At 41.7% G+C, this 13,233-nt stretch overlaps 1 protein-coding gene and 1 long non-coding RNA gene across 5 annotated transcripts in view; one reads left to right on the forward strand and one right to left on the reverse strand.

Moving 5' to 3' along the window:
* The window catches only part of LOC100747526 (protein outspread), a 216,490-nt gene that overhangs the window by 116,308 nt on the left and 86,949 nt on the right, over positions 1-13,233 (reverse strand). The window lies entirely within an intron of this gene.
* LOC112212850 overlaps positions 2,612-13,233 on the forward strand; it is a 13,055-nt gene continuing 2,433 nt past the window's right edge. The window contains exon 1 of the long non-coding RNA XR_002946682.2: positions 2,612-2,657. This is a non-coding gene — a long non-coding RNA (uncharacterized LOC112212850). The remainder of the gene's footprint in view (positions 2,658-13,233) is intronic.

Below are 13,233 nucleotides of genomic sequence, written 5' to 3' on the forward strand. Positions count from 1 at the left end.
GCGCCACAGGCCCGATAAATTAATGACTGACGGCGGTTATTGGCCGTTAAGTCGATTAATAGTTCCGGGTTAACGAGCCGAGCTCGTCTTATCCCGAAAGCGTGGCGGCGCTCGCACCTCGTTGCGAAAACGCTGCAGAGCTTAATGCCCTCTCGGTTAATACAGCTCTCCTGATGCTATAAGAAGGAACAAGCCGGACTACGTTACGGACCAAAGGTTTCTCGGAAGTTGCACTCGGAAGTCTACTGCTCTTCGTGGAAGTACAGTAAAACTGCGTTTATCTGAATTTGTTTATTTGGAAGGGAAACAAGCTTAGTTACAACTAGTGCTCGTATAACAACAGTTATGACTGACTCTCCTACGATCTTTTTACGTGTGTCCATTTTTACGATAGTATCGAATCTGTTAGAACCGCGCTCTTACAGAGACACACCTTTCCAACTTTGCATAACACATCGAAGTATTAGGTTGTCCGAAAAATGACTTTCTTTCACAGACACGTCTTTTACAACGATGCATCTTTATACAAATATGAAACCTAATGTGTCAAACGTTGTGATCTTTAATCTTGATAGAACAAAATGGATCGCACGTAATTCGATGAAATAATATAAAACGAAAAATGTAGCGCGTCCATTATTTCCTTAGAAAACGAAAGAAACTTTTCGGCCGACCTAATGCTTGTGAAAGATAAAACAAAGAATGTTTTTTACGTTCTAAAGCCGAAGGAAATCTCGAATAAGTTGCTGTAACGTCCATTCCAAGTCTACGTAGAAGCTATAAATGTTCGATAGCCAAACTCGACTATCTGCGTAGCCACTGAAAACCGATATTCTTGCAACACGTCGCTCTCAAAGAAACGCTAGTTCGCTGATTGAAAACGCGACTGCGAGAACAACTTAAGACTCCCTTAACAAAGGAGACGACTAATCGCAAGCGATTACGAAAGAATAGTCAGAATTCCATCGTAGGACGACTTTTGCACGCAGCAAGGTTGGAAGTCGGATGGCCAGGCAGTCGAGTAGTTTTGCTTCTGCAACGGACACAACGAACACGACGAGACGAACTATGGTTGTGCACGTGCTCGTTTTCAATCAATGGCACCCTCGTGTAAGAGCACTCGACATTCTCCTCGCACGTGCCGATGGCAGTAACCTCGAAGACAATGACATGCCGACGACGAGCGCGTCGCCGCATGTAAATGTAACCTTTTGTAAGCCCGTGGAAGACGACGCGCGGCTGCCAGAGAGAGAATCGCACCGAGTGAAAGGTGCACGACGTGTCTCGATTCCGACGGACCTAGCCCCGTGCTTAGACTCCTCTAGGGATTAGGAAATGTCAGCTGATGCCACTGCACGAAAACATTCCGACGTTACTCCTCTGTTCTATCCATTTATCTCGTAGTTCGTTGTTCCGAAGAAACGGAAGATAACGCGGTGCGAAATGAGAAAATTCAAAACTCAATTGTAGTTTTGTTTGAAAGTACGCTGGAGATACGCGAGTTTCTCGTAGCAAGGCAGAAAGAATCTTCGTTCGAAACTGCCGAAGAAGATAACGCGAGAATGAGAAGATTTAAAGAAATCTTTAAGCTTTTCCTTACAAGTATGGCAGAACTTAATTCGTACGAACGAATTGGCGATCAACTTTTAGATACGTACAGGCTATCGCAAAATACGTGACAGAACGTAGGTACGTTGTATTTTTATGGGGGTCGATGTTAGGCATCGAAACGATGAAAGAAGCTCACACTGAAGAATGTCGCTTGAGGTTTATCGTTCGACGTAAAAACAATTTGATTTTGCATCAGAGACACACGGTTATCGAAAAAGAAGAATTAAAATGAATTAATTGGAAATCAAATTTCGTTAATGGTGTATGAAATCTGCTTTAAATCGTCCAATTTCCTCCTGATGCGTGACAAACGAGGCTGTAAGCTGTCGCCGTATTAATCAGGGCTCTAAAAAATGGCGTACAACACTTCCCGTAGCCTTTACGCGTCTTCAACTCGTTTTCTTGGACCGTATTACGCGTGTCGGCCGATTATTCATTCATCGATGAATTATCCGAGGGACGATGCTCGCGGCACGTTTTCCACCATGGCGAAGAATTCCATGTTCCCGTGGGGGCTGCTAGCGCGGTCGGTTATTTATCGTCTAATAAATTGTTCACCAATAAATAAAAGGCTCATTACAGGCAACAGCGCGTGAAATGCGCGGTGTGGTTGGAAGCGGTGAACCGACGATCGTAATCGACCGTAATTCGACATCGTGCACCCCGCTTCGGGGCTCTGGGGCAAAATGGAAACGGAAACGAATCGCCGTGATTCCCGCTCGTCGCAAGATCCTTCTCCTCCTTACGATCTTGCGATCACCGATCATTTGTTACGTGTGTCATCTTATCGCAGGAGGAAACAGAAAATGAAAACAGCGTTCGCGTAATATAGAATATTAGTGTACGAACGTTTACGTAGTAACAATTTATACGGCACTGAACAAGTACGCTATTCCCGATGAACGATACGTATCGTTTCAATTGGAGATGAAAAATTGAGAAAAATAAGGAATGTATTTGCTTATACAGGTATTCTTAGATTCCAATGGAGCGCTTTCTTATCAGATTCTATTAGGTTGTCCGAAAAGTTTCTTTCGTTTCATGAGGTGATAATAGACGAGCAACAATTTACGTTTTATATTATTTTATTGAATTAGGTATGATCCATTTCGTTTTATTATTATACTCGTGCATAATTCAATATGCTAATATAAAACGAAAGAAACTTTTCGGACAACCTAACATATCTGTTTCATTTCTATAACTTCAAATTGTTCCAGTCACCTGAAGATACTATTAAACGATACGCGTTTCTTATAAACTCGATTACGTTATACATACTTTCAACGTGCCGTTTCAATCGCAACTATTTAGCTACATTTTATCTACGTACGTATATTGGAAAATGTTAATTCTATTGTTGGTACGCATGTGCAACGAAGAAAAAAACGAGATTTAAATAACACAGGTATGTACAAATAGAACTCCTAAATAATAACGGCTATTCGACGTAAGAGATAAAACATACGAGTCAGAATTAATTATTTATCAAAAGCTAGTTTCAGGCTGGCGCTCCATTAGATAGAGGTTTGTTGATCACCGGAAAAGGGAATGGCATTTCCTTTTATCGTTCCTGCGACCATCCAATTAATTGCACTGGTCGCCGACAAAAGGGTGCAATCGTGAAAGTAGCGACTGAACCGCGTGCCTCTCGGCCTTAGAACGGTTTCAGCCACCGGACCCTCCGATCCACCGGCAATTAAGCTAATTAAGAGCAATAATAGTCATGCGATAATTACGGGATCGTGCGAGTCTCTTGGTCAACGAATCGACCTTCCGATAATCATGCTCCACCGCGATAACTCAAAATCTGGGTGAACTACGACGATGAGCATTTCTAAAGAAGAACTAGAAGAGACTGGAAGGTGGAGCACGAACAAATGTGCACGAAATCCAAACTCGAAGTCAGCCATCAAGGAAATGTAAACAATTCCTCTAAAATTGCTCATCGATCGTAACTCGCTTAAGCAACACCTACTTTTCGCCTATGGTGAAATTACACAAACGAAAAAACCAAGATTGCCGACGATTTAAGAAAGTCCCCTTTCCCGTCTTTTTTGTAGCTGGGAAAATCTGGATTCCTCCGGTCGAGCCAGTTTTTTTTTCCAACTGCTATCATTATCTCGCATTAATTCGCCGGCCTTTCACCGTCAAACTTTTCCCTCTTCTTATTCGCTTCTTATCGACGCCTCTTTACGGACAACAGGGAGAGAAAGTCGCCTTGTCTCCGTCCTCCTTTCAATTATCGTAACAGTACACGTCTTACGAAGAATTCGCCTAGCTGTTCCCTTTACTTCGCCGATTTATAAAACAAACGAAATGTGCTCGACTAAAAATTCCCGCGATAGGATCAACGCGATGTTCTTGAATAACATTCGTCGCGGGTTGTACGAAAAATGAACCGCTATACTTGGCGATACAAGAAAAATATCGGCGAACTATCCAGAAAATTTGTTGTCGCATGACAAATTTCTATCGCTGCAGATTGCTATACGATTTTCGCCCGTTACTCCGGTAATTTTCCACGAATGGAAATGGAATTGTCGCGGTGCTTTTCACGGAGAAAGCGCCACGTTCGGACGGTTTCCATGTTTTCACCGCGTTCGAGCAAGTCGCGCCACGGGTTCCGACAACTCGGCTAAACCGCTGCAATTAGCTGTACAATCGATGCAATTAGCGAACCCTCTGGCGTTCAACCCTGTGGTTTGATTCGATGCTCGTTTTCGTACGGCGCTCGAAACTCTGGAAACTCGGTTAAAACTAATACGATCACTTCTAAATATAGCGAGTAATTGCGAGTGACGCGGCCAAGAGATTGATGGCTTCTCGCGGCGGACAAAGAGGCCGTTACGCGATATCGAAGTCCGCGGAATTTTGTTAAATCGAAGAGGATAAAGACAGACGAGTCGTGCCGAGTCATAGGTTATCCATGAGGGACGTTGATTTAAATTTTGCTTCTCGTGATTGCTGTTTTAAGGTACCTTGTTAGATACGTGGTAAAAATGGCGATGAATTTTCAAACCTGCCTCGACCTTCTCATTTCTTTCTTACGATTTCGTGTGGCAAATTTTTAATTCGTTCGGAAACATTGAACCGTTTGCCGACAAACGCCGCACATATGTGTTCCGCATAAATCATCCATCTGGCCGATGAACTCATATATGCGTTCAGCGGAAACAACCGATAGATATGATACGGGTGTTGTGCACGAAATAGACACGACTTTAAGTACAATCGACTGTCTAAGAAAATCAATGAGGTCGTAGAAAAAATATCTTTTTTCATCTACTAGACTTATCGATATACGAGGCTCGCGTCGTTTACAAACGAATCACTGGCAGAAACGAAAAATTTAGCAAATTTCACGTTCTACGTGCGAAAGAAACGCTAGGGAAATACTCAGAGCGTAGAGTAAATCAGACAGCGATGACTGAATCAGACAAAGATACTGATAATTTTCCTTTTCCGATAACGGACAGGCATTTCGTATCAAAATGTCTCAGTCTGGCGGTCTCGGTCACAGTCTCAGTCGCAGTGTGTGTGGAGGAGAGTACTCTGCTGCTTTTGTACTTCTACTGTGCTTCCAAATAAAAATACAGTTTCCTCGAGCGTTTTCATTTAGCGGGTGGAGAAAGAAAAAGTGGATTACAAATTAAAAATAATTGAGTAGGTTAGCGAGGATATTGGAAATAATGGGAAGATCAACAGGTGGATAGTGGCAACTGTAGAAAAACTGGACTCGCGACTTCATTAGCAGAAGCCGCGAACACTTTCGCCGACATACGGGGAATGCGCGACGGTTGTCGATAATCCGCGAAGACGACTCGCAAGGAAGGTAAACACGCGGAGATTGCAGCCAATAGAAAAATATAGAGAGTTCTCGGAGAATAATAAAAGCGTTTCGAGGAGAAATTCCACGAAACGTGGCTGAAAGTTTCTAGTATTATTCGCGTGGTAAAGCCAGCAATCATTCCTAGAAAGCGATCGTATCGGCTGCCGTATGACAATTTAATAAATCCTCCTAATTATTATTCTTAACGCTGCTACTATATAATCATCGTTTTATCAGCAATAAAGTCAAACGCATAGCAAACAATCTTTAATTAGTGTACATTAGCTCACTCCAATTCCAGTAATTATGCGAGTGCAATTTTCGCGGAACAAGGGTAGCGATTTACCCAATCCGAAGAAAAAAATTATAAATTTTACGTATGACGTAGTCGATAGTTTGTCAAACACTGTCAAACAATCGCGTCGATGCTATAAAATCAAACAGCACCTGTAGAAAAAGGGCAACAATACCCACCAGATATCCGAAACCTAAATCCTAATACAAAGTAATACTACTTCTAATACTAATACAAACATTATCGATCATTAAAAAATAAATTCACATATTCATGAAACACCATCGAACCGATGCCTCGTCTTAACCAACCAAGACGTTGCTGAAAAGACCTAATCTAAAACTCACCGTAGTTAATCCTAAATATTCTACCTTATCCGATATAAGGAACAACTGGGCCTCGTATACACGCGAGTAGCGAAGAAGAAGCAGAAGGGCAAGGAATTGCGGTGTGTCGCGAACGTAGAGACGCGCGGCAGCCTGAGTCGCGGCCGAAGCGAGGAGAACTCTCGAGCAAAGGACGAAAAGAAAGGGAAAAGAGAAGCGCAGGAAGGGAAAGGAAAGGCAAGGAAAGGGCAAGGCAGGCCGGACAGTGGCCAGAAGCGAGCAATGTGGCCGGCGCGGTGCGCAAGCAGGCGTTCGTCTCGGTTCGTCGACCTCGAGTGGAAAAAATACAAGGCATAACCTACCGTAACACCACCACTAGCATCACCAACGGCACCGACGCGTCCATCGTGGCCGTCCACCGGTCCGCGCGAGAGAACCACCTGCGAACCAACCCTCCTCGACAAACGCAGTCCTTCTTTTTCTTCGTTCATCGCGAATGACTCATCTCGCGTAACGTGTCGTCCACTGTTTGCCAGGTGATCTCAAATACAAGGTACTCTTTCGAAGGCTACCGGATAGGCAGATGGCGAAGATTATGCAGGATTCGATGGGTTTGGTTTTGATGGTATTGCTGGAGACTTTTGAACAGGTTTGAATTTGCGTAGGTTTGCGTTCAGCCTTTGTGCGTTGATAATGAAGTATCGTTGCTAGGAATGTAAGATCCGCGGATTGTATTTCTGAGAGTCGAGACAGTATTCTCTAGATGCAGTCGTTCTTTAGATCTCGTGAAATGAAAATATTCTTGGGGGAAGATATCTTTGGATAGGGAAATGTCGAGTGATTTTAATTTGTCGGCATACGACGACGTGTAGAACCTTCAGACTGAGAATATGAATCGTAGATGCTAAGTTAATGACACTGAATGAAACATTATGGAAAGGATTAACCGTAGATTGATTAAATTTGGTCGTGATCGAGGGAGATCGAAAGAGAAAATTCGCTGAATTTCGAAGAGTGAGATGTATATCGGAACTTGATGCCACGTAACATTGAATTCTGAACATGAAAGAGCTAAAACACAGCCTCGCCCAAAGAGTATATTCTTCGGGAAATTGTTACAATTTAAATTTGAATTTGAATTTCAAATCTTACGTTCGAATTTTTAAATCGAACGTATTAAACTATCGACCTATATCTCTTTATCGGCAAATCTATAAAAAGTAAATCGTAACAGTCTACAAATACAGAGAAAAAAATTAATTCCACGGTTCTAACGAGTTTCAGTTGCACATACAACGAAAGGGGAAAAAATGGAGGAGAAGGTTCTGCAGGGAGAGAAAAAGATGGCCAATCGAATTACGAAAATTCCACGACACGCGAACGTGCCACAGCAGCCAGAACCTTCGAGGTGGTCTTATCTGTATAACTGTACCTGTCCACGGCAGTCCGCGATTGCTCACCGCAACGACTATTAGTGATTCTCCCGTTAGGATAAATACGTGCCAGGCGCCACGAGATCGTAACGATTAATGCCCGATTAACCTGGCCAGCCGCGCACCAACGTTCCAGAATTTCACGGAAAACCGTAGTTAGAAATTCAAACGGTCCACTCCTCTTCCGTTTATTGTTAATAACCACGTACGATCGTTCATTTACTCGAGAAAATTGTACGTCTTGAGCCATGCAGTAGTTTTTTTCTTTTATTCTTCTGTCTTATCTTTTTGCTCTTTGTGCTCTTGCTTGGAAAAAAGGATAAATATAATCGAGTAGGAAATCTTATGAAATGACTAGGGTCAAGTATCGTTATTTTTATCAGTCTTTTAATTAGAATTATAAAGATCAAAGGAACTAGAAAGATCTTTCTGTTTAAAGTATTCTTAAAAAAAAAAAAAAGGTATTTTTGTCATTTTATTTTACCGTCATATTGTGCGTACGTATTTGTTCTATAATTAAAAAAAGATGGACATGACCGTGAATTTAGTCTTCGTCTACTAATTTACATACGAGACATCCACCCACGTGTTTCATCTGATCTACCTCGAATCGAATTTAGAAATTTTTGTCCAGTTCAAAAACTGGTTTTATAAAATTTAATTTAATTAAATATACAGAATCTATATGTAACCCTTTTCATCCTGTTCAATGGCATTCTTTCCTTTATTCTCTTCGTACGAACTTCACAAATATCCCAAATACCTCAAACTTCTTAATCCTCTTTTTCCAAACTAATACAAATTCCAGCGGCAAACTTTCCTTCGGGAGAACGAATCTGCTTTGCTTAAGAAATTTCCGATGTAATTGCAGATTAATTAAGACACGGTATAACGAGGTTGAAACGCGAGCAAATAGACCAGAAGCCCAGATACTTAAGGCACTTTCTTCGCGCGCAACAGTTTCACTGAATGCATAATAAATTTCGCCGGACGTTTAGCATAACGCTGAGAGCCAGTTCGCACTGAAACTTTCGTGGAGTAAATTCGCAAGGATCGATCTTCACGTGGCGTAGGAATTTCGTGGATCGACGATGATCGAAGCCGGTGACGATGAAGCTGCCAGCGAACCAAGTATACAGTTATAGAGATAAGACCCACCTCGAAGGATCACGATTACAAGCTGCTGCGGCCCCATCGTTCAACAGGATCTCCAACGGATCCTACGTATCTCGGTTATGCCGTTCTACCTAATTCCAGATCCTGTTTACAAACGGCCAGCGATAACGGGGTATCGCGTAATAAAGTGTTACGTAAACATACAAAAAGTGAATTTTCCATGGATAAATTATGGCTGAAAGGTCAGCCAGTACGACAGTGCACAGAGTGAGTTTCCTATGTTCGTTAGAATTTAAGATTTTAAATAACTCGTTTGCCTACTGTACTGTACTCGATGATTAATGAACCAAAAATTATTATTTTATTTAGAAGAACGTACGTTACCTTCGCCTTGCATTATCTTCTAAACTTATTCATATATATATGTACACTGTCAGATATTATGGTTTTCACTTTGATTTCTTGCAATCCTCTATAAGCACTTTCTTCGGCACGGTATTACTTTTGGAAATATTAGGTTGTCTGAAAAGTTTCTCACGTTTTATGAGGAACTAATAGACGCACAAGGTTTTTTCTTTTGTATTATTTTGTCGAATTACGTACGATCCATTTTGTTCTGTTGAGATAAACACCGCGACATTTTACAGACTTGGTTTCACATTTGTACGAAGGTGCACTGTTGTAAACAACACGTTTGCGAAAGAAAGACCTGTACGTACCTGTGATTTTTATGCATTGAGATATGAAAGTATATTCAAAGAAAAGATTGCATGTTGTGCAAATTCGATAAGATAGATTTTCTATTATTTTTATCTATTTTCATTTATTAAAGAAAAACCCCATTCGTTAAGAAATATTTATTTTGATCGTTTTATATATCGAATAATTTATTTGTTTCTCTCACTCTGTATATTGTCTCAAACCGACTGCCTTTTTAGTTGCGCGTTTTTTCAATGAAAAGAAGCCAACCACCTTGGCGGTTGATGGTAACCTACTTGTACAACGACTTGCTTGAGTGACTCACGATCGGTCGTTTCCTAAAATATCCAGTATCTTTTTGCTTAAAAAAGTTGATTTTCCGTAAAGCGTGCGACTCATTCCTAAATTAGATCACGTACATTACATGATAAATTAAAATAAATGAAATTGGATGATAAATAAGATTCATTCGTCTGTCGCCTAGATCTAGATCCTTAAAAAGCTGTTTTCGACCAAGCACAGCTTATTTTCATGCTTCAAATCGTCGAGCAACGTTTAGATGAAATAAAGTCATCGCTCCCTAAATACAGTCAAAGCATCTGCAAGTCCGTGAAACTTAATAAACACCGTTTCCACGAGTCTCATTAAGTGCCTCTCTGATTCTCGGGACACGAACCAAGGGGCATCATTTTTCTAAGCGTTCGTGGAAAGTTCGCGCGCAAATTCTTCCCGTTAGGCCCGTGCCTAATTGCAGGATCGAGGAGGCGTGTTTGAAAGAGCAGGGGTTACAATATAGCCTAATGACCGCGCCACGGAGCAAAAGTCCATCATCAGCTTCTTCAAACGCGCGTCTCTCTCTCCTTGGTTGTTCGCGAAGCGGTGCGCTGACCGGAAGTCTCCGGGGCACTGCACTTAAATATGCACGTACACACGATGCACGGGCTTCCAAGTCCTCCAGCTAGAGAGGAACATTAATGGAGATTCGCTTTCACCGTTTCTCGTAGCCGACTATGTCTATCCTCGTCGTGAAGTTTCGCGTTCGTCGTTAGCGTTCCTCCTCCTCTTTCAACGATTCTTCTTCTTCTTTTTCTTCTTCTTCTTCTTCTTCTTCTTTTGCTTCTTCTTCTTCTTCGACCAAAGAGATCGGTGAAACTGGCACGACCTTTCGCAGCCACCTCCTTGTGACCTTTTCAAGGCAACGTTCTAACGACTTACGTTCTATGTGATGTACTTGTTTCTTGCTATGTGGAGCGAATCTGCTTCTCCGCTTTGCAAACATGTCACTCCGAGCTTCAAACCTCGTCCTATCACGTTCATTCTGTTTCCCAGATCCTTCTGCTCCTCGTTTCTAGGTTAAAGCTAATTAGATTCCAGTCACTGATTGCCGATGCACGTATAGTTAAATGCAGTCCCATAGTTGCAACATTACATCCCTATACTTATCGTTTGTTTGACTGTTTGAAAACGGACAAGGGTGAATAGCATTAAATGGATTAATCGTGTATCCGATACGCGCAGTATTCCGATAGTTGGAAAAGTACGATCCATCGGTTTAGTTTCTTTCAGACTCATTGATATATATATATAATATCAAAAAGCTTACAGCAATTAATAAAAAATAAACGAATAAATAAACGGTCATAACCTGTTGTAGGAGAATTACGTTGATCGAGCGATAAAAATTCCTCTACGCATCAGACAACGATGAGATACAGAGTATGTCAACATTGCTGATAACAATGGTCGTTACATCGCCACCGATTCATTATGTAACTTCGTTATTGTTCGCTCGCTGAAACGAACTTTTCTCGGCTGGGCCTATTTATCGTTTGAATGGATTACAATTGCAATATTACTCTGTACAGGTGGATCTGGAGATCGTTGTATCTCGTTTGCAATTGTGACTTTGAATCGCCGGAGTACCACGATATATACGAGAAATTCTCGTTCAACGCGTTGTTTGAGGAGACGATGTGGATCGACCTTCCCTGCTCGATTCTTTGTGATGTAACACCACTGTAGCATTATAGTAGTGTAGAGTGGTTACGTGGATCGGTTGAGTCATTCATGAAAAGTTCGTGTATGCCTATGTAGATACGGTATAATACTACTGCGTTCCATATCTTCCTTTCGACGTAGTAATCGTGACTTCGTTCTTTCTCCTAACTCGTTTGCTTTAGGTCTAGGTCTGAACCTGTTCTTGTCTCAATTTTTAGATGCTCACCTTGAAACAGGAAGTATATACTAGACGATGTCTGTTCTTCTAACAGGCGATTCGAAATTCCTAAAAGTTCACCGTGGAATATTTTCTCTTAGCTTTCTGCGTTTCGTAGCTTGAAATTTACTCGTTTGGTTTAAATTCCAGCATTTTTCTGAGCCACGCAAGATCCGAATCGATTCATAATCCGATTCTCTTTGCGATCCAATGATTCCAGTATGCAGTTTTGTAAATAAAAATGTCACGTTCTTCGTAAAAAGAAAAAAAAATTAATTTCGTTTACAACTTAATTCCCTGTATATGTCACGATTCAACGATTCCAGTTTTCTGTCTCTCGCAACGCTCTATACAGCAATTCTCGTCTTTCAGAAATGATTTTACGAACGAATCGAGAAACCTGGAAGCCTTCGCGTGACGATTTACCGCAATCAAATGGTAAATACGAATCTTGCAAGCGTGTTTCATAAAATCGCCTGTAATACAAGTTGATAAGCTGGACGATGACGCACGAGAACGGAGAATCCGTTCTTGCAGAAGATTGTCTTGCAACGAACGTTCGATATTGCAATAAAATGAGCAAAGGCGCGTAAAGAATTCTCGCGTCTCTGGTTCGCAGGTCGGATAGTTTTTTCGCGAAATCGCGCTGTATCTCAGCCAAGTGGAATGTAGTCCTGGATCGGGCCGTGACTCAGCCTGTCATCCGAATCACCTTGACGAAAGCGATTCGAGAACGACCGGGATTCGCTCTCGCTCGCGATCCTTCGCATTCCAGGTTAAGATCGCGACACGACATCGCGGATCACGCCTCGTAAAAACGTGCGGGCTTGTTAAAGAAATTAGTCGAGCCACGTTGCCGTCACACGATCGTCCAGCATTTTCCTTCGAAAAAGTAATACTCGATCGAAGGAACTTCGGTCTTTTCTACTTCCATGCGTCAACTCTTTGTTGTGACGATGTTTTGCGCTATGAAACTACTCGGAAGTTTGTCATTTTTTTCTACGGTGTTTCGTAGTTTTGCTTTTTGGATTGCTTCGTGGAATGGCATAGACAACGATCGTTCGGTATATGAAATATCGCTTTCTAAAACTCGAATTCAAGGAATTCCGCGTATTAAATTATTAATCGTATCAAGAAAGAAGATATTTGTTATAAACGAATATTTACGTCATTTTCTTGTACATACTTAAAGTTAGATTTAATATTAAATACGCCTTTGATCTCATCTAGACAATTTTTTAACGCGTATTATTTCGATAGAATTTATGATACTCGGAAAAACTGTGTATGACGAAAGCCCAGTTACGATGCCAAACATTCTAACGTCCCATTCTATTCCAAGGAAATTCTATGCTTCGAAGCTTGCAATCTGCACGGAAGAAACACACGAAAGAATGTCTTCCCTCTACCGACTACAAAATACAGTTACATCACGAAGTTACATCCTAACGTCCCATTCTATTCGATTTTACGGAACTTTTCCAAATTCCACGCTTCCTACTTTCCACGCCTACGCAGAACGGCGAGACATTCCTTGCGTCTCTCCTTTTCCAGACGCGAATCCCGCCATTACCACGCGGAATATCCTGCGGCACCGTCCCAAGCGTCCACGGTGGAAACAAAGTAGCGCAATGACTCTTCGGAAGCACGAATTGGAGTGGACTGGTGGAACGATGTAATATTGTAAAAGGGTATGGCTCGCGCGC

Source organism: Bombus impatiens, unplaced genomic scaffold (genome assembly GCF_000188095.3).
Source record: "Bombus impatiens unplaced genomic scaffold, BIMP_2.2 scf_0321, whole genome shotgun sequence".
Lineage (NCBI taxonomy): Eukaryota > Metazoa > Arthropoda > Insecta > Hymenoptera > Apidae > Bombus > Bombus impatiens.